Source organism: Cryptomeria japonica, chromosome 2 (genome assembly GCF_030272615.1).
Source record: "Cryptomeria japonica chromosome 2, Sugi_1.0, whole genome shotgun sequence".
NCBI lineage: Eukaryota > Viridiplantae > Streptophyta > Pinopsida > Cupressales > Cupressaceae > Cryptomeria > Cryptomeria japonica.
Genome location: NC_081406.1, coordinates 497,280,608 through 497,303,491, shown reverse-complemented (window position 1 = coordinate 497,303,491; position 22,884 = coordinate 497,280,608).

The following is a 22,884-nucleotide window of genomic DNA, read 5'->3' as shown; positions in this document are numbered from 1 at the left end:
TACTAAAGACTTGGATATTAGAATGGAGGAATGAGGGCTCTATTTATAGGAAAAACAGGGCAATGGATGGTCAAGATTGGATGATCTTATCAAGGGTCGGGATTGAAAGTTATCAATCCATGTTTACAATTCTCACCAATGAAATGGTGACAATTGTCAACAAAATACTGATTGAGAGGAGATGTAAGCATTAAATGCTTGAGAAGACCTCATGGCTACCTTAGGAGGTAAGGGATAAGGTTAGGTTAGGATTGCCCATTGGATAAAGCTTTTACCCAAATGATAAACTCTTGTGCAAGGATTAAAGGGATAACCATGGTCAAAGTAATGAATGCTTGATGAGACCCTTGGGTTAGATGAAGGTTGAGTTAGAGAGAAAGTCTCTAATCATGCAAGAGAGTTGAGTTAACCATTAATGGTTTGGAAGACTTTCAAGGTTAACTTGTTGAAGACATAAAGCCTTTAATGGTTTCCAAAGACTTTGAGGTTTGAGAAGTGACTTCCCTTTGTTTAGGGATGTGACAATATTTAGTAGATGAGTTAGGCTAATTTAGAAGTGATTAGAAGAATCTAGAAGAGGGTTTAGTGAGGCAAGTGGGAGATGTAGGATTTTGCAAGTGGATGGAGGGTAATTTTAATTAAAATAAATCACTTTATTTCAACAAAATAGATGCAAGTGGGGGATTTAAATAAATTAGATTTATTTATTTGAAGTGAACAATTTAATTAAATGTAAATTTAATTAAAAAGAATAGAAAGGGGATTTAAATAAATAAAGTGATTTATTCAATTAAATGATATGAAAGGCCTAGGTGAATTTAATTAAATAAATTGAATAACTTATTTAATCAAATAGATGAATGTGAATGCTTTAATTAAATTTAATTTAATTAAATAGAGGAATGAGAATAAAATGAATATTAAATATTCACTTAGGAAAATGGTCATTTTTATACGTCTACATTTTTCCCCTCTTTGAAGTGACGTGTGTGCACATGTTAATTCAAAGAAAAATTGATGTGTTGCCAAAATTTGATCAGTGTGATGTTGTGTGTCGAGATGTTGATGTCGTGCCCTAGATTTGATAAATGATATTTATGATTCCCCCTCGGGAGATGAATCAAAGAATTGAAAATTTGGTTGAGTTGATAATCGTTTTTAGATTTGATCGCATTTTTAAATTTTGTCTGTGTTTAATGCGTGCTAATTAATTCATCTCCCGATAATGATGTTTGCTAGGGTTAAAAGCGAGAGAACGAGCAAAATACATGCCCCACCTACTAACCCTAATTTACTTTTACCCTATAAAAAGGTAAAAAGTGATTTTATTGGGATCATTTGCACTATTTGACTTTTGGTGAGAGTGACATTTGGAGAGTGACAAGATGTCGGTTCCCTATGCTTCGCACTGATTCAAGTGTGTTCGTCAGAGGCCCGCCACGTATGGTCCACCTATAAGTCATCCTTATTTTGTCCTTTTTGTTTTTTGTTTTGTCGATTTTGGTCACGTTTTTATTTTTTGTGTTGAATTTTCACAGTTTAGCATGTCAGGTCTGTCGCTTAGCACATATGATAAAACAGTTAGCACGTAGGATTTGTCAACTAGGGTAGCATCTAGGAGTCATGGGGTAGCGTGTAGCAGGTCTAGGGTAGCGCATAGGATATAATAGCGCATAGGGCTAATAGGGTAGCGCATGCGGAGAATAGGGTCGCACATAGGATAGAATAATGCATAGGGGTCACAGTGTAGCACGGAGGATGGTTTTGGTAGCACGTAAGGTTAACCTAGTGCATAGGGTAAAGGTTTTAGCACGTAGCCGAGTTTAGCTAGTGCATGGGTGGTAGCTTAGCGCATGGGAGGGATTTCTTAGCACGTGAGCAGAAAAGTAGCTACAAAGGAGTGGAAAGGTAGCATTGCGGGGGAAAAATAGATGAAGGAAGATAATTTGGGGGTGGGTAGGTGTCTGCCAAGTGCTTTGGGATGGGTGTTTAGCAAATATGTGCCTGTTGTGATGATATCCAAGTTTGTTTAGATTGGGAACTTTCTTTTGTTGTTGAAGTACTAAGCGGATTTATTGAATGATGATCCTGATTTTCTTTTGATTTGGATCTTTGATTTTTGCCTTGCCATTGGATTTGATGTCCGATATGAGTTCTGAGTCATGATTTCCAATATGGTTCCTGATATGATTCTTGCAATATGGATTTTTGAGTTGCTTGCAGTATGGGTTTTTGATGTGATTTCTCAATATGGGTCTTTGATTGTTGAAATAGATCATTTGATATGAATTCATGATATGGTGCTTGTGTTATGGGTCTTGATGTTTGATATGAAACTTGATTTAATACTTGCATTGTTTCAAGTTGATATGTTGTTCTGAGTTCGATATGGGATGTGATTTTTGATATGGAACTTGATTTGATATTTGGTTGTTTCAAGTTGATATGGTGTTCTGAGTTAGATATGGGATTTGATGGTTGATATGAAACTTGATTTGATATTTCGTTGTTTCAAGTTGATTTTGGTTTTGATTTTGATATGGGATTTGATGTTCGATATGAACTTTGATTTGGTATTTCATTGTTTCAAGTTGATTTTGATGATTGGATATATCGGATAGATGTGGGAACTGATATGTGGACATGTTTTGTTATAGGAATGGCTTGGCGTACTTCAGTCACGAGAGCGGTTTCCTAGACCATGGTCTCTGATTCCTTGGTTGACACATGCAGATAAGGATATCATTGAGAGGTGTGGGTTATCCTCTTTGTTGGACATGCCTTGGTATATCATTAATTGGGGTTTGTTGACAGCTTTGGCAGAGAGGTGGCATAGTGACATGAACACCTTTCACTTGGCTATTGGTGAGATTACAGTCACTCCAAAGGATTGTTATCGGATTCTACGGATACCTGTGATTGGAGCACTATTTCCTTATGAGTAGACAGAGGAGGATGGGACAGATGCTCTTCGCCAGATATTCCATGATGAGCATATTTATGGATATGAGATACCTTGGTAGGAGTTTATAGATTTTGATTAAGCTCCACTACCTTTTGTACTAGCAGGCTTCGTAGGTGGCTTCTTGTGTCCCGACCATAGGTTGAAGGGACTGGCAGTGGGATGGGGATTGGTGCTAGAGGATATGGTGACACAGGATCATAGTTTTATATGGGGGTCCTGTATGTTGGCCCATTATTATAGAGATCTGCATCAAGTGGTGTATTTAGGATACAATAATTTATCAGCCGAGGTCACATTATTACAGGTGTGGGCTTGGGAGCACATTCCCACAGTGAGGCCACTTGCAAACAGGGATAGGCCAATTGGTCAGGCTTATGCATATGGGTACACAAGGATAGTTGTCCAGCGTAAGCTGGGAAAGATAGAGCATTGGAGGAGGGTGTTGGACAACATTGATACGATCATCTAGAGACTGTATATGGATTGTGAGGTGTGGGTGAAGGACAGGCTAGAGATGCCCTATGTATATATGTCATGATACTTGATAGGGCAGATGTCGTTTATCATTGAGAGGTTCTTGCATAGCCGAGTACAGCGGTAGTATGGTTGACAGCAAGGTGTACCGCAAGGAGCATGTTTATATGCTCGTCGGAGGCAGGATGTGCCAGAGTGGGGTCTGACTATTGATAGTGCAGCGGTTGTGGAGTACATGCATTTGGTCGGACAGATATGGGACTATGGGTTTGGAGTGGTAGATACTGAGATGATGGAGGATTTTGGAGCGCTCTTCATGGCCCATGTTGTCGCACGGATATCATATCCAGCAGAGATGATTCCCGCTTTTGATGATGATGAGGATGAGTAGCCCGAGAGGCTAGGGAGACAAAGAGATGAAGGAGAGGAGCTAGAGGAGGGATATGGGGATGGTGGAGGAGATGACGGGGGAGATGCAAGGGGAGGTGGTAGAGGGAGACGAGGAGATAGAGGAGGGGATGGAGGATATAGAGGGAGGATTGGAGGAGGGGATGGAGGGAGGAGAGGAGGTGGATTAGTCAGGCGAGTAGTTGGGGAGGGAGGGAGGTTAGGTTTGGTGGTTGGAGATGGTGGAGTTGGCCAAGCAGGTGAGTTGATAGCAGCTATGGGTGCGATGGATGAGTTCAAGAGACCGACTTAGAGGAGGAGATCAGATGTATTACCTCCACCGATGCCTAGGACAGGGACAGGGATGGGTGGTACCACTACACAGGTACCCATTCAGGTCTGATTACGCACAGATTAGGTCCCTATAGATGATAGTGCAGCAACTTCAGGCACAGGTACTAGCTCAGCAGTGCCAGATTATGCAAATTTCCGTAGAGCGGGATACAGTAATAGAGCACCTAGGTCGAGTAGAGGCTCGAGCGGATAGCTTGGAGAGAGCGGCGGCTGGTGGTTCTATGAGAGACACACTGAGAAAGATGCAGTACGCATCCAAGGAGGCTGAGTATTACAGGTTTTTATATGAGGAGGTGGTCCCTAGATATCACAGAGCTCCTAGCTATGCTGCAGTGGCATCCAATTAATCCATGCAGACTCATTCAAGGACAGAGAGCAGAGGGGTTACAGGGCCTTCTCGACGTGATCCACCCAGAGATCCAAGTGCTGGGACATATGCTGCAAGACCATCATCCTCAGGAGATAGTCATACCTGAGAGACTTGTATCTATTGTATTTTGATTATTGTGTTGTATTTTGACAGACATGACATCTTTTGTATATTTTGACCATTTTTGAGATATATATACGACACCGGTTTTTCGATCCACGTGTGATGTGTTTTATGTATGATGATTTATGCATGGATGTGATGTTTCTATGATGATGATGCAATGCTTAGATAAATGCTTTTGATTTGCTATTTTCTTGATATGATTGAGGATGAAGATGCAATGATATGATTTGTGAGATGTATCTTGAAAATGAGAAGTATGATAATGATATCTTATGAGATGTATCTTGAAAATGAGATGTATGATAATGATATGATGTGAGATGTATGATAATGATATGCAACTAATTATAAAATGATATGCAACTAATTGATCATCCTCATTCCGTCGTTTGTCATTCCTGTATAGTCACATGTTTTTGCTTTCTTTGTGTTTATCATCATTGAGCTATGGATATGTTGAAAATGTATACAAGCATAATGGTATATTTGAACCATAATGACCTGAGAAAAGTTTACATAGATTTTGATATTGCAAGATGGCACAAGCGTCAAGGTATAATTGAACCAAGACGACCTGAGTGTTGCTTGCATATAAACAGACAAGATTAAATCCTTTGTATGTGCAAAGTGGAACAATGTCTTCAGTGATATGCTTTGAATCACATCTCGAGACAAGTATTTGCACAGTACAAGTGATCGCCTCACAGACAGAAAACTAAAAAAATATCAGTTTCCAAACACTTTCTCTAGCTCAATGCATCGTTGAGAAAATTTAGGGGATCCAATAATTCAAAAGGTTCAAGTGAAAAAATAGTCAAAAACTTCATGCAAGATGTTAACAAATTATACTTCAGAAAATCATCCATTTATGTGTTGAAGTGGTTGATCAGATCATGTTTTGCTTTCTTGGCTACTGGAGTTGTTGTTGATAGGATTTGTTTAACATTCTTGTTTTTTTGTTTTGCTTGAAGTCAGATGAATTTTGCCCCTAGTTATAGATACTGATCGATGTGGATATGTACAATAATTACCAAGCCATGGTGGGATATAATGAACTGATACTCAGATAAGCAAGGACAGTGACTACGCTAAGTATGTCCAGGATAATGTTGTTGATAAATTGTGGGGCGATGGCCAATGGTTTTGACTTTGGATACAAAAGATATGAGTAATGATAGATAGAGGAGTTGTTCCCTCACAAGTAGCGCCTATTGCCAGGTTTTCACCATTTTTTTTTATTGCACCTTTTAGTTGTTTTGATTTTTTTTTGTTATTTTTCTGATTTTTTATTTTTTATTTTTTTTTTATTTTTTTTTTTTTCACTTTTTCCGTACATTAGACCACTCAAGTATAGTATTTCTTCAGATGGATGTTTTTGGCTGGTTCATTAAGTACATCTCCCTCTGAACTGGTAAGTTGATAGGCACCTGATCCATAGGCTGATATGATAACATAGGGACCCAACCAGTTAGGTTCAAACTTCCCCTTCTTTTCTCGATCCTATTGATTTCTGGGATTTTCCTTGAGTACGAGATCACCGACTTTAAAAATCCTAGGGATGACTTTGTGGTTGTAGCTTCTGCACATGCATTGCTGGTATGCTTTGAGGTGATTATAGGCATGTTGGCGTTTTTCATCCAGAAGCTCTAGTTCTTGCAATTTGTTGACCCAATACTCCTCATCTGGAATGAGGTCTTTCAAAGATACTCTGAGTGAGTGAATTTCTACCTCAAGAGGTAAAATTGCTTATGATCCATACACCAAAGAATATGTTGTAGCTCCTATAGGTGTCCCGATGCTAGTCCTGTATGCCCAAAGTGTCGGATTGAGTTGCACATGCCAATCATTTCTTGCATCATTCACTATCTTCTTTAGGATTTTCAATATTGTTTTATTTGATGCCTCTACTTGACCATTCCCCTACAGGTACTAAGGTGTAGAGAAACGATGTTGGATTTTGAATCATTCACATAGTTCTCACACATCCTGGTTTTTGAAGGGACGCCCGTTATCTGTGATGATGGAACTGGGAATGTCGTATCTGCAGATCAGAGAATTGAGAATAAAAGAGGCAATTTGTTTTCTGAATACTGTGGTCATTGGGATTGCTTCAATCCATTTTGTGAAATACTCTATCGCAGTGATAATGAACTTGTGTCCATTTGAAGATGAAGGAAGGATTTTTCCTACTAAGTCAAGTCCCCATTGATACAAAGGCCAAGATGTTGTAAATGACTGCAATTCCTATGCGGGTGCATGGATAAGATTGCCATGGATTTGGCACTTAGGACATTTCTTTGCAAATTGATAAGAGTCTTTCTCCATTGTCAATCAGCAATATCCCATTCTCAGAAGTTTTTTAGCAAGAGTAGGACCACCTAAATGTGTGCCACAGATACCTTTGTGAAGCTTGTGTAAAGAAAAGTCAGATTCATTTCAATCAAGGCAACGAAGAAGAGTACCATCTAGACCTCGACGGTAAAGAGTATCAACAATTAGGGTATAACAGACGGCTTGCCAGATAAAGTTGTGTTTTTTATTTTGAGATAGATAAATGGGTAGGGTATTGGTTTTGAGATACTCATATATTTTTCCATATAAAGGAGTCTAAACCGGTTAAGACATAGATAACATGGGATGCGGAATTGTCATAGGCTAGGGGAAACACTTGCTCTACCAGAAACTCATAAAGACTTTGTTGCTCTGGAATTTGTAGTAGTGAAGCGATAGTAGCCATTGCATCGACTGCTCTGTTGTCTAAACTTGGTATTTGCACAAAGGTGATGTGTACAAAATATTGTTTGAAGTCATCCACCATTCTTTTCTATGGTAGAAGCTTGTTATCTTTTGTCTGATATTCATTGTTGATTTGATTTATGACCAGTTCGAAATCTCCATAGACTTTTAGTTCCCTGATTCTCCATTCCATGGCTATTTTGATTCATGTGACTAGTGCCTCATACTTAGCAATGTTATTTGTGCATGGAAACATGAGTCTATATGATTGGGGTATGGTGTGTCCTTCAGGAGTGATGAACAAGATGTCGGCACCTGAGCCATGTTGAGTGTAGGAACCATCAAAATACAGGGTCCATTGATGGGTGGTAATAGTAAGAACATCCCTATCTGGAAATTTGACCTCCATTGGTTTCTTATCTGGTAGTGGTGCTTCAGCTAATTGATCTACAATTACTTGTCCCTTGATAGCTCAACACTCTATGTATTGGATATCAAATTCACTAAGAATCATGACCCATTTAGCTAGTCTACCTGCTTTCCTGAGTAAATACTTGAGAGGATCAATTTTTTCTACTAGCTTGATTGTGTGAGCTAGCATGTAATGTTGGAACTTTTGAGAGGCGAATACCACAACTAAACAAGCCTTCTCAATAAATGTGTAATTCAGCTCATATCCATTTAATGTGTTGTCGATGTAATAGATAGCTCATTCCTTGCCTTATTGATCTTCTTGTGCTAATAGTGCCCCCAATGATATGTTTGTTGTTGATATGTAGATGATGAGAAACTTTCCTAATATTGGTGGTACCAAAATTGGTGGGTTCATTAGATATTGCTTGATTTGATAGAACGATATGTAGAGGACATTTGGTTGATAGATATTGCAAATGGTATGTTTTTACGTAGCAAATGATTGAATGGTAGAATTTTATCTGCTAGTTGGGCGATGAATCGCCCGATTGACTAGATTCGTCCTTGTAGAGATCTGAGTTGGCTAATGTTCTTGGGAGGTGGAATCTCCATGATGGCCTATACTTTTGTTGGATCTACTTCAATGCCTTTTGTTGACACAATGTAGCCTAATAATTTACCTGATGTTACCCCGAAGACACACTTCTTAGGGTTGAGCCTGACTTGGAATTTCTCCAATCTTTGAAATATTTTCTCTAATATGCCCAGATGTTCTGCCTGGGTAAATGACTTCAAGGTAGAAACCAACCTCCCTAATGACCTCTGAGATGATGGTGAGCTATTGGATCTAGTCTATAAGAAAATAGGGGTTGACAAGAAGCCACTCTCACCTATCAGATGGTCAGACCAGGGAAAAGTAGACATTGAAACTGTGACAGAAAATGTAATTGAAAGAACAATGCAATGGTTGAACTTGAGGATTCACCCAAGTACCTCGAAGGACAAAAGGAAAGGAAAATATTTCGGCAATCCTCAATCCAAAACCACTAAAGAATATGTCAGGAGAACCAGGTCTGAATCAAGGAAGAACACTCCTATAGATCCATAAACGGTTGCTCAAACCCTTAACAAGGAAGAACTAATGAAACAAATTGATGCAAAAATGGAGTCCCAACTCCTCAAGATGGCAGTTGAACATAGGATCACAACTAGATTGCAAGCAGTGTCACTGGAGTCCATTCATCTTGCTAGACCTGTTATTGGAATCATCCTAGGAGAGGGTACAACACAAGCACCAGGTGTAGAACAACTGACTCCTCCTACAACTCAGCCGCCTGCTACTCAGACACCTGCACTAGCCCCCACACCATCTCATGAACAAGTAGCTATTCATAATATTGAATCCGATTCTGATGAAGATGATGAACCTATCTCAATAATCATATGTAAGAAGAAAAGTGAGACAAGGTTAAGACAATCTGCCACCCAACAGGTTCGACACAATACACTTTTGAAACAAATAAAACCTATGGAGCAAGAAGAACTTGAAGAGAAAGATGAGTGTCTGGTCCTAACCCCTCAAGATCAATAATTGTTGCTCAAACAGTTGGAGGGAGACAAGCAACAACTAGAGATTGAAAAGGAAACTTTTGAACAAGAGGTTGGTGAAAAGTTAGAAGAATTTTCTCAGTAACAAAAGATTGAACAAGTCCTCTCAACAAACCTTTCTCAACAAGTCTCTTCACTGCACCAACAACATGAAGATCCTACACAAAAGGAACCACATGCACAACCGATCAATGACGAACTTCAAGAAGATGATAGGTAGGGGCAACATGTGGATTCATACTTGGTAACGGCTAAAGTAACAACTCAAGATGAACAAGAGGAGGACAACACACCATAGTGGTTGACATTTAACTTTATGAAGAAGAAGAAGAAGTTAGTCCTCCCGAGCATCACCCTACAAGATATTGTAACCGAGTCACCAAGACAAGTAAAAAGGGCCAAAACTCTCCATCATTTGTCAAGGAGTGATTTGGGTGATGTCATAGCTAGTGTCGCAACCTCGACACAAAAAGACTAAGAAGGTGCTCAAGGATCCCTAAAGTACCATATCTCACAAGTTAATATATGCAAGCAAACCAAATGGGGAGAAATAGCCTCTCTAAATGCAGCAACAACTTCGATCAAAACAAGGATAGAAAAGGAGTGCAAGTCAAAGAGTGAGGTCAAAGCACAATTGCAGCAATACAGGTAGCTCCTCACCAAGATGCCCAAACTGTTGGATTAAAGATCTGGTGATTCTCTACCTTCCACCTCATCGCTCTTGTAACAGGAAGTAAGGGAAGTATATGAAATGAGAAGGGTCATGTCAGCTCTCAAGACTTGGACCGTTGATCTACTCAGCAAGGTGAGAATGTTCCTTCAAGATACCATGGAAATATATGAAGACACTTAGCTCCTTGAGCATGGTCTCATCCTCTATATCCAACAGTGGAAGACTCAGTCATATGGATTGTTAGAAAGATCAAAGGATTGGGTCAAGATGTGATAAAAGAAGAAGACATATTGGGAGGAGAAGACCATAGTAACCTACAAAGGTGCATTGATATCTTGGAAATGAAAGTGAACACAATAGATCAATACTGAGAAAAAATACTAAAGGAGCATCCACCTTTCCTATGCCTTCTGGAATGTTATGAGCAGTATGTGGTTGAGCTACTGGGTAAGTATCATTGTAGTGTCGTAAATTATACACCCTTGCTAGGGTGGTACAATTTCACACTTAGGTTAGCACCCGCCTTACTGTGTTTTGCATCTTGCATTTCTTATTCCCCTTTAAAGCATTTAATTAATTAATTTAATTAAATCTAAGGTCATGTCTCATCACTTTACACATTACAAAGTTGGGCCCTTTACCCTAAGTGTGCCCCTTTTTCATATTATTCCTCCAATATCATTTAATCATAAACCCTAATTATGTCTTATTTCAACCATTTAGGCCCGATTTTGTATATCAAAACATCTCGAAATCAGTTGTAACTTTGGGATGCGCTCTAATATCATCATATCTAATGGCCCTAAAATTTTGGTGAAAAGTTGGTTGAACCGTGGCGGGAATGCACATGGTTCGTGACTTTTTTCCTAAAATTTTGTGAGCACAATCCCATGATATGATAATTCTTAACCCCAAATTATCGGCAGGAAATTCAAATCCTAGGTCGGCCTAAACATGAAATTAAGATCTAGGGTTTCATACTTAAGAGCTCTCTTTCTTCATTTCAAGGGGTCTTCTTCTAAGAATTTGAGAACATGTTTTTTAGGTATTAGAGCCTTCTTTTCAGCGAAAGAGTAGATCTTTGAAGTCTTCAACAATATTCATCATTCATCCATCAAACATTCATCAAGGATCATTTTATCGATTGGGAGCTTTTGAAGATGTAGAAGAACAATAGGAGATCACCAACTGACGATTGGCTTGTACCTCTCCCTTGGGGTTGGGTATGGTTTCATGTTGTTTTCAGATCTTTGCATAAGCTTCATTTTGATTCATAATCATGCTTTAGATCACTTTGCATTATGGATTTAGAGCATTTATTTTATCAATTATAAGAAATGAGTGTTTACTCTTTAGGGTTGCTCTAGGTTGTTTACTTTCATTCTTAGGATCTTGCATATACACAAGGTTCTTGCACACATTTTTAGTAGATTATTGGCTATTCGTGGAGGTGGAAATCACCAACACAGGGGTTTGACTATGGCAAAACCCTATATAGCCACCCCAAACCTTCTTTTTCATATTGCAGGTGCAGAAACAAGAATCTAGAAGCAGGTACAAGTTTGGAACAGGCATCTACATCACCCAGAAACTTCAGAAGTGCAAAAACCTATCATAGATGGGGGCATGGCACCCTGGTCCTACCCTACGTCAGCAAGACTTGGGAAAACAACAACTTGCAGATCTCAATATCCCTCCTCTCAGTTGGAGCTCCAGAATTGCAGAATCAGGACAGTGATGTGGCACCCTGGTCCTGGACATTTCTGCTCAGATTTTAGACACAGGTGCACCTCTCATTTTTCCTTTTGATATGTACTTTTTAGTAGTGTATCATTTGTTCTTTGATCTGCATTCTCAGATTAGGATTTGTTTGCTTACTTACTTTCTAGGTTAGATTGCATTTTGCATCATTCCTCTCTCTCATTTACAGCAAAGGAATAGAAAACCTAAGAGGTAATCCACGGCTCTATCTTTCTCATAAGAAGTAGTCGATGTGCGTTACCTCCCTAGGCTCTTTCGTATTCCATGAGTGTGTATGAGAGTGGGATTAGGGTTTATGTACTTAGTCTCACTTTTTCCCCTACACAATCACATAGGTTTACTACAAGCCAAAGCATTCAAGTATGAGGAAGTCATTAATCAATGGGAAGAATATGTTGCCAAATACTTCTCCTCAACAATTGAGCTCAACACCATGATCATGGACATGTACATGCATGTGATCTTCTAATCTTACCAAGCAACCCAACTGATAGATAGCCTAGTTGACAAGGTAGATGAAGTGAAGGAAGCATTGAGGGTGTCCAAATTTAGCATTGAATACCTACCAGACCCACCATTCACTTTCATAGACTTCTACATAAGTAACTACTGCAGCTTTAGAAAAAGGAAGAAACAAACAGGTAGTTAACATACATATGCACATGCAAGAAGGCACCACCTAAGAAGGTCATTGTAGTTCACCAATAGTTTTCCCATTACACCTGTCATGCACCAACACCGCCATCTAAGGATACCATACATGTGGGGATTACGGAGCAGCAACACCTGGAAGGTAACTCATTGATGACACTAGTTTTGTAACAGTTGAGTGGAGTTCCAAAAGTAGTGACCTGCATGTTGACTGCAACTCCCACCATTTTGTAACTAGGTCATAAGAATATTTTGTTCCTAGGAAATAGGAGGCACAGAACTATAAATTTGATGAATCAAGCCATTTGAAGGGTTTGAAAATTAAGGATTGGAGGCCCTAGTTTAGGATTTTACTTACAATTCTTTCCACTTTTAGCATTTTAGTTTCAGACTTTGTTAAACCTCTTTCAGTACAGTGCTCGTTGGTACCTTTATTTTCATAAATAATCAATACAAGTTGTTGTTGTGGATCGCATGTTCCATGATCTATGTTGAATTGAGTTAGTATTGTAGACACCTAAAATTGTCATGTCTAATTAAATAAATTTTTTTATTTATTTAATTATCTAAGCCTGATTCTTCTATTAATTAAATAAATCTTTATTTATTTATTTAATTCATTTATCCTCTTCTAGCCTTATTTCTCATTTAAATAAATACATTTATTTATTTAAATTATCCTTTTCCTGAATTAAATAAATATCTTATTTATTTAATTGATCCCACTTCATCTATTAATTAAATAAATATTTATTTAATTAATTCATTAGCCTTTTCTACCTATGACACATGTAATTCATCTCTTAATTCATACACTACCTACCCTTTCATTATTTTCTTATTTCTTCTACCTACCCTTTAATCATAGCCGACCATTTATCTTTTACACCTCCCAATCTTATCCCTCCATTTCTTATAGTGTCTTCTATATAAGGAGATTCTTCCTTCATTATCAAACCCTCACTATGCATTCAACCCCGCTTATGACTCGACTACACTACGCTTTTGCACTTTCATATACGATCCTACTTGCAACCACATTTCCGTTCTTTGTTGAGCTCTTGTGCACATATAAAATCTGAGAGCAAATATATCAAGCAAGATCAATGGAGATAGGAAGAATGAAGATCCAAACCCTATTGGACATGTGATCATATAATATTTGTGATTTTATTTGATTTGCATTGTCTTAGGTAATCTTCATATGTTATGGTGGATCTTTGTTGTTGTTAGGCTAGGGTTTTGTGGTTGAATTCATTTAGTCTTTCAACATTGTTTTATCCATTTTCACCATATACATTTTGGCACGCCCCGTGGGACATGGATTTTTGTTAAATCTGTGTTTTTTGCAGATTTTTCTAACTCTATATTGTTGTTTTGTAAAACAATTTGGAAAATAACCTTGTCCAGCTAGGGTTTTGGACACAAAATCAAGATCTTGGAGAAATTTGATCATATCTCACAAACGGCTTGGAAATTTTGCACCAATTGTTTTTTGCAGGTTGAAGACAGTATCAAGAGCTTGCAAAGAAAAATTCAGATCTATTGGAGCATATTTTAATTTTCTATGAATTTTTTATGAATTTTCATAAAAAATTAATTTTGAGAGCAAATGAATGAATTTTTTGGATTTTCTTACATTTTTGGAAATCTCTCATAATTATACACAAGATCTATTCTTTGTAATTTTAATTTTGATGCAAAATATTTCCCTAAAAATTGGATCTTTAAAAATTAGGGTTTATCCTTATTTTGCTCAAATCTCACAAACGACTTTGAATTTTGGCATAAAATTTTTTTTGCAGATCAGGAAAATTATCAGAAGTGTTCAGTAAAAATTTAAAATTTTTTGAATCAAATTTTCATTTTATATGATTTTTTTATGATTTTTCATAAAAAATTAATTTTGAGAGAAAATTAATGAATTTTTTGGATTTTCTTACATTTTTAGAAATCTCTCAGAATTATACATAGGAGATGTTCTTTGTGATTTTAAATTTGATGCAAAATAATTCCTCAAAAATTGGATCTTTGAAAATTAGGGTTTTGCATTATTTTACTCATATCTCACAAACTGCTTGGATTTGTTACAGAATTTTTTTATGCAGGTTTGGAAGACCATCAGGACTCTCCAGTAAAAATTTTAGATTTTTTGGATCGATTTTGCATTTTATATGAATTTTTTATGATTTTTCATAAAAAATTAATGTTTGGAGCAAATTAGCAAATTTTTTGGATTTTCTTACATTTCTGGAAATCTCTTGAAATTTTACAAGTGGTCTTTTTTATGATGAATCAGATCTTTGAATTGGTCAACAAAATGCATTGTTGAAGGCCCCTATTTCACAAAGTCTTTTGGATCTAAAATTTACCTAACTTGTGTGCTTGCAGGAAGGGGTGATCATTTGAAAAATCCAAACTACTAACAAATCTTTGTTGCAGGACCTTTTTCAAGGGTTTTTGATCTGTATTGTGTGCCTTGTTCTCATAGACTAGCAAACACTTCAATTGGTGCACTAAAATTGAACCATTGTCTTTTGTGTCTTGAGCAATAGGCTCTTTTTGTTTCATCTTTAGAGGGCCTGTCTCCCCGTGTGGTCATTAGGACTACTAGTGAGGAGAGAACGACCCAAGTGGTAGCGAGGAAAACCCACCTCTTTCGAACCACTATAAACAATTGTATTCATGGTGAAAACTATATATAGCGTGTGTTGATTAGTTCATACCGACACTATGTCTCCCCATAAACCCATTTGATCAAATTTATTTGATCAGCTATAGGGCGTAACCCCTACCGACTAGGAGCCTTCTGTATTTACAGAGCCCAAAGTTCCACATGTATGGCCACACAAGCGGATGCCCTTACTAGCACCTTTTTGTTTTAGAAGCCAAAATCCTTCTAGTTGTTGGGGCAGGAGGTTAGACCTCTGGTAGCGGCCGACACACATACGGTTCTTAGTAGAGATACAAAGTTTTCCACAGGGCATTTTTGTGGGGACTGATGTTTGGCCTCCTTGAGAAGTGAGTGCCAAGGGTGGAGCCAGTGGGGTCAAGCATCTAAGTATCCGCTCTAAATAGCATAGCCTCGGGGAAACTCCATGTGGGATCAACAACTATTGTCTTGGCCAACCATAAGAATTGTGCTTGACTTATTTTGAACAATCAAACATTCAAGACCAAACAACAAAACATTGTGTCTTTTGTGTCTTCAAGTGTATGCAAAAAAAAATTTACATCAAACAACACATTTTTCTTTGAGTCATTTTGAGTCTAGACACTTGCAAACATTGAGTCTTCATCAACATTGTGTCCTCTTGTCACGAAACTACAGTCAAAATTTTAGATTGGGTCACAACAAAACAACTTTACAAATTGGAAAAATTTATAGTACAACAAACAAGAGCAATCAGTTTCAACATTCTTCAGCTTCCTAGGCTATCTCTTTAGATTTTCATCTAGCATTCAACCTATTTTTGGGTCTCACAAAGTCCATCATTGCTTTACACCTTGCATTACATTCACATTTGTCTAAACTTGAGTCAAAAGGTCACTTGCTTGTCCTCATCATACTTTGTCAACACACTACATACAACAACATTTTGCTAAGTGGTCCCTCATCAAGGTCTATCACCTTTGGGTCTCATTTGGTCTTACTTGGAGTCAAGGTCAACTTACCTCATTAAGAGAAACTATCATCTCTTTGGAAGCCACACCTACTCTACTACATACATACTTAGTCTTACACTTTGGACATTGCAAGTACACCTCAGATTCATTTACATTCCATCCAGACTCTTGGTCTTCCATACTCTTTCCATTTTCATCTAGTCTCACACATCTTGGTCAATACCTAGTTCATGGTTGAAACTAATTCCCAAAAATCTAGGAGAGAAGCTAAAGAGGCTCAAGAGTTCGTAAACATGAGTGCCTATGAGTATGACAATGATGTCTTTTTCAATTCTGATCATACTACATTACCTGACATGGATGCCTATAGAAACATTCCAAAAGTTGAGCACATGGACACTATAAACAACATTGATACACACAATGACAATATGGACAACATTTCAGTACACTCAGCAGAAGTGGAAGACTCCATTATGGATTCTCGTTTTAATCGATTGGTTGAGGAAATAATGAGGAGAGATAGACAATACTTCTTACAAGTGATGGCACAAAGTGGAGCCAAGATCCCTCATGATTTTGACATGTCTCAAATAATGGAAAATCGACCTTTGCAACAAACTCACTCCAACATGGATCAAAGGAGGCCTAATAGTGGAGGCAATAGAGGACCACATATGGTGCCTGAATCACCATCATCTTTGTTTCAAAAACTAGAGGTCCCATACACACATGGTCAAGCATATGATACTCACCTTCGCAGACCATTATGGAGGTCTTATGCAGAAAAATATACTCAATCACATACCAATGCTAAGGATCAACCACCAAAGCAATTGGATATCCAAAGGCATGCTCAAAATCTGGACACAAGGAAACCCCATGTCAAATTTGGGGGCAACACATTAGAACAAACTCATGACATGCCTGTAGAGTATGGTATACATGGACAAAGCAGATATTCCATTCCTCATCATGACTCTATACCAAGTGGTCCATATACACAGCATCATTATAGACCTCCTCCATATGAACATGTGTATGATCAATATCATCCATATATGCAACATGCTCCTCCTCCACCCGGTGGATTAGGCATGGGTTATGGTCCAAGAAGTCGATCTCCACCTAAGAATAATTTGGAACAACAAATCAAGGACTTACAAAAGAAAATGGAGGATATAAATGCACCGAAGCCAACTTACACAATGAGGGACATATGTCCCTATCCATTTGACAAAAGCATTCCAATGCCTCCATTTCCTACACATTTCATGACACCTAAGTTCGATAAGTATAGAGGAAAAGGGGATCCTAAGGCACATATAAGATAGTTTTTCACAGCTTGCATTGAGGTAGCAGCAGAAGAGACATATTTGATGAGATTATTCCCACAAAGCTTAGGTGATCAAGCTATGGAATGGTTCTCCCAACTCCCACCTAGAATTAAGTCATGGGGTGATCTAGCAGAGGCATTTATCGAACATTTCTCATACAACATAGAGACAGACATATCAGTCACTACCTTGTGCAACACCAAACAAAGGGATGGAGAATATTTTTCATCATTTTTACAAAGATGGAGAAATCTAGTCAGCAGATGCTCTTATGAAATTCCACAGAAACAAATGGTAGAGATGTTCACCCAGAATGTTAACAAAGACATTGTTTATGACCTAAGAAAAGCTTGTTTGTCCACCTTCAAGGATGTCATTGAAAAAGTCTTAGCAATAGAGAAGGTCCTAATTGAGCAAGGACTCATTAAGATATTCAAGGAAAACAAAGATGACTTTAAAGGAAAAGATAAGCCAAGATTTTGGAATAAAAACAAGAACACAGTCAATGATGGTGTTGTTGATGCCAATACAGTGCGACCAAAAATCTTTTTTTTGGGATCAAGCTCTATAAATAATCAAGTGAATACTCAAACAACTTCCAGATCACGAAGGGAGTACACTCCATTAGGAGAACCACTTGAGTCAGTTTTCAAAAAGCTAGTGAAAAACAAAGTAATCACAATTCCAGATTTTCCTCCATATGAACCAAAGGTCAAACCAAATTGGTGGAATGATGACGAGTATTGTGAGTTTCATAAGAGCAAAGGTCATAAAACAGGAAATTGTCATTGACTGAAGAACATCATACAAGATCTCATTGATAGAGGTGACATTGAGATTGAAGGACATTTATCCAATCAAGAACATGAGATGTTTAAGGAACCATTCCCAAAACATGACAAGGGAAAAGCCAAAGCCACATATGACCAAACCAACTATACCAGAGCATCTTATAACTATGATTCAACTATCAATCACATTTCAATGCACAATTATGTCTCTACCATTATCATCGAGGACAAAATGCCTGAGACTTCTACCCATAGACCTAAGATTGTCCTAAAAGGCATTGGATCTTCTTTTGAACCTACCTCTAAATGTAATGTTACAACTCGTTGAGGTAAATTCACTTTGCAAGGTGCTCTAGCCAAAAACATTGCTTCCTCATTGACCAAGCCTGAGTATGACCTTGTAGAACAGTTAGGGAAGACACCTACGCTTATCTCAATCCTTGAGCTCTTACACATATCCCCGGCACATAAAGCTATTCTTGACAAAATATTGAGAGACACTTCTATCCCCACTGATTTGAGTGTGGACCAGTTTCAAGCCATGGTGGGATACCTTTCCATTCCACACTCCCTTACATTCACAAAAGCCGATGACGCCTCCGTAAGTCAACCTCATAATGCACCATTACACATTGAAGCCTTCATACACAAACATCGAATAAAATGAGTCCTGATAGATGGATGAGCAGGTCTAAACATTTGTACATTGAGCACTATTAAACAATTGGGATATTCTGATAAAGCTGTGAACTCTACAAACAAAATTACCATCAAGGCATATGATGATGAAGAGTGTTCATCTAAAGGCACAGTCACCTTGCCTCTTAGAGTTGGACCAGTTACAAAGGATGTAGTTTGTCAAGTCCTTGATTTAGATCTCGCATACAACATATTGCTAGGACGTCCATGCATTCATGAGATAAGCATAGTACCATCTACATATCATCGATGTATTAAGTTTCCACACAATGGAGTTGAAGTGACTGTCAAAGCTAATCCAAATCCATTCATATATTGCAACAATATGCGACCTAGATCAGAAATAACAATCCCAATCAATCGACAAGCTGTTCCTTCTTCAACATATGTGGATCTAGAATCCTTGAAAGCTTCTACGTCAAAACAAGCAGAGCTCAAAGAAAATTCAAGATTAAAGACCTGGGATGTGGTGAGTATATCTTTCATGTTGATCAACTCCCACTATCTCCTAAGACATCTAGTTGACAAGAACAATCTATAAACAATTTGCAAGGAATTGGGTGTGAACCACCTAGTGTTGTGGCTACTAAGTCTGAATGCAAATCTCCTCTAGTGGTGCAAGCAACTCTTCATATCAATAGTCCTAAGAGTGGTTCCAACAAAGAATCCATTAAGTGTATCGCCAGCCCTCTTGAGAACTCACATAGCCTTAACATTTCATCCACTCATTCCATTTCCACTCCTCTCCCAGACTTGGATCAACAAGAATTACAAAGGCCCTTACTCATTGGGGATCAAAAATCAAGCTTTGAAAAGAAAAATCTAAAAGTCAAAAATAAAGAAAATTCATTTAGTCCAAATCAAAATCAAAAGCTATTGGACTATGCAAAAATCAAAGTCAAGGATAAAAATCCTATGAAGCAAAAAGAACAAGAGTTGATCTCCCCTAATATCAAAATAACTGGGGGCAAAAATTCTAAAATTTCAAGTCATAAAGCACACTTGTTGATCCTAAGTCTCCATCATGCTATCCTACTTTCACTTCTTTTCACAATCATAAGCCTTCATCACTCATCCACTTATTCCACACATCCATTCCCTCTTGGTGATACATCATGGACCTTTAATGGAACTTCCTCGAAGGAATTTGCTATTAGGGATGCCCACACTTCTTCAGGTGACACGCATATGGGCAAACATAGTCCACACACTAGTAATTCTATCTCAGTTCCTTTATCAAGGAAGACAGTCGCTCAAGCTACACATTATTCAGTCAAGGAACGTCACAACTACAATCATAAGGTTAAGCCTCAGACACTTGAGGTGGGTGACTTAGTTCTAAGGGAAAATCCTAAAAATCAGCAAGACAGAGAGAAGAAGGGAAAAATCAAACCAAATTGGATTGGTCCTTACATCATCATAGCAGCATATGGATCTGGTGCATATCAGCTCTCAACCACAGAGGGTGAACCTTTGGAGGATCCTATCAACAACATGCACCTTCACAGGTTTTACACATAGCTCTTCAGAGTATCCTAATTCTAAAATACAAAAGAAACCCAAAAAAATTCAAAATACAAAAAAAAATTAAAAAAATCGTTACTTGGTGAAAACCTAGCAAACAGGCGCCTTGTGACACAAAAAAAATTGAAAAATAAAAAAAGTAAAGAAAAACATTTTTGTCCAATGGTGAAAACCACTTCGGTGGCGCCCTGGGCAAGTACCATGGTGAAAACTGGGTTACCAGCGCCATGCGTAGAGACATTGCTCCTCCCTCCTTCAGGATTCAATCTCATTCCTTCACTTTGCACACACTCACAACCTATTCATCCACAATAAACTTTACACATTCCCATCATGGCTTGTTATTGATCTACCTAAGATTGGTTAGCCATTCATAATAAACCTCCCTTTTCACCCCTTTCCATCCATAATAAATCAGCTCCTATTTGTGGCTAAGGCAAATCCTACGTCTAGTGATGGGTGTGGAACTAAGAGCATCACACGTTTCGAGGAGTATAGTTTCTTCCACTTTTCTTCAGTCTATCTGTGCGCAATCCACAATAAAGTAACATTTGCATCACCAATCCACAATAAAGTATCGGTTTCATGGATTCAGTCAGTTTCAGATGAGACACAGCAACAACAATGGGCTTCAACAAATCAAATCTTTCAACAGACTCAGACAACATTATGGTTCAGTGCTATCTATCCTTTTTTGTGAAAGTAAACATTGTGACCACAATCAAATAAGACTTATACAAGTGACAAGAAACACTAAACTTGAGGACTACAATGGATGTTGGTGTTGAGTCTTGATTTTCTTTTGATTTTATCTTTTTGGTGACATGTCTTTTAGCTTTTCCATGATGTCTCTGACTAGAGATTCTATCTCCAGGATGTCCTTGACTAGAAAGGCGAGGATGGGGTATCGTCACCCATTTTTTTCTTTGCTGTCTGTGGATTGTCTCTTAGTAATGCTATGAATTGTCCAAGGATATGAGGACACTATGAGTCTAGTATGAACTAGGGCATTCCTTGTTTGCAACTGTCTTATCTCCATGCAAACAAGTACAATGACTTTCTAGGTCAAACATATGCCTCGATTGTCATAACCTACTTGCCATAATAAAGCTCAATGATGATAACGCACAAGAAGCTCTTTCACTTTCATATCTTTTATCTTCCATCCCCATTTCTTGATTGACTTCCATCATCCTTCTCGAGTCCGCGTAGCCTGCTATCACATGACTGAGTATAATGACACACCAAAAAGATTTGCATTTCATGTAGTTGCACCTACATTACCACATATTAAGCATTTCATACATACATATAGATATCACAATTGCATCACATCCTGCACACAACACATGTTAGCACATTTTACATTTTCATCATGTAAATAATTATTTGCATTATCATATTCATCTGCATTTCATACATTCACATTTGCATTGGCATAACATTTAAAAACATAAAAGAACAAAAATATTGCATTTCCTCATGTACATATTTGCATCACATAGATACATGCATCACATAGAAACATCACATAGGTACGCATGCATATAACTTCCGCAAAGATGAATCATCTCATATATATATATATATATCAAAAGTGTCATGATACAATGATGTCAAAATACATATGGCTATAAAATCACCCGAAGGTGTCTACATCATCATACAAAATGGTACAAAACTGATACATAAGAACCCACTAATCACTCCTATCAGTACTGCTGGTAGCGCTAATCCTATCCATGTCATGGTATCCCACGCCACATGTCCCACCCTCATCTCCAGTCCTAGATCCTGAAACACTCATCTCAGTGCATCCCTGTCTCCGTCTCGATCGCAAGGAACCAACTCCCCATCGATCGGTATCCTCAATATCCGGTATATATCCTCTAAGGTGACTGTCATCTCACCCATCGGAAAATGAAAACTACAAGTCTCTGAGTGCCATCTCTTAGCTAAAGTAGTCAGCAACCCCATGTTCGCCTGAAACTCAGGCACATACAGAATAAATCGCAAACCCATAACCTCAATCGCGGCTCTGTCCTCAAATGTCAGCTCTGGTCATAAACTCTGAGACAATGGGAATCTCTCCCATGACTCCAGCATAGGTAGGTACTCCTGCAGTCAAGCAAATCAATCATGTCAGTCATAGGGACACTCACTGTTCATCACAAAGTGTTGCTATCTATCCCAGTGACACTCATTGTTCATCACAAAGTGTTGCTATCTATCGCAGTGACACTCACTGTTCATCACAAAGTGTTGCTATCTATCCTAGTGGTACTCCCTATTCATCACAAAGTACTACGAGTTTTGCACTCCTTGTTCATCACAAAGTGTTGCTCATATTTGCACTCACTATTCATCACAAAGTATTATGTCTTGGT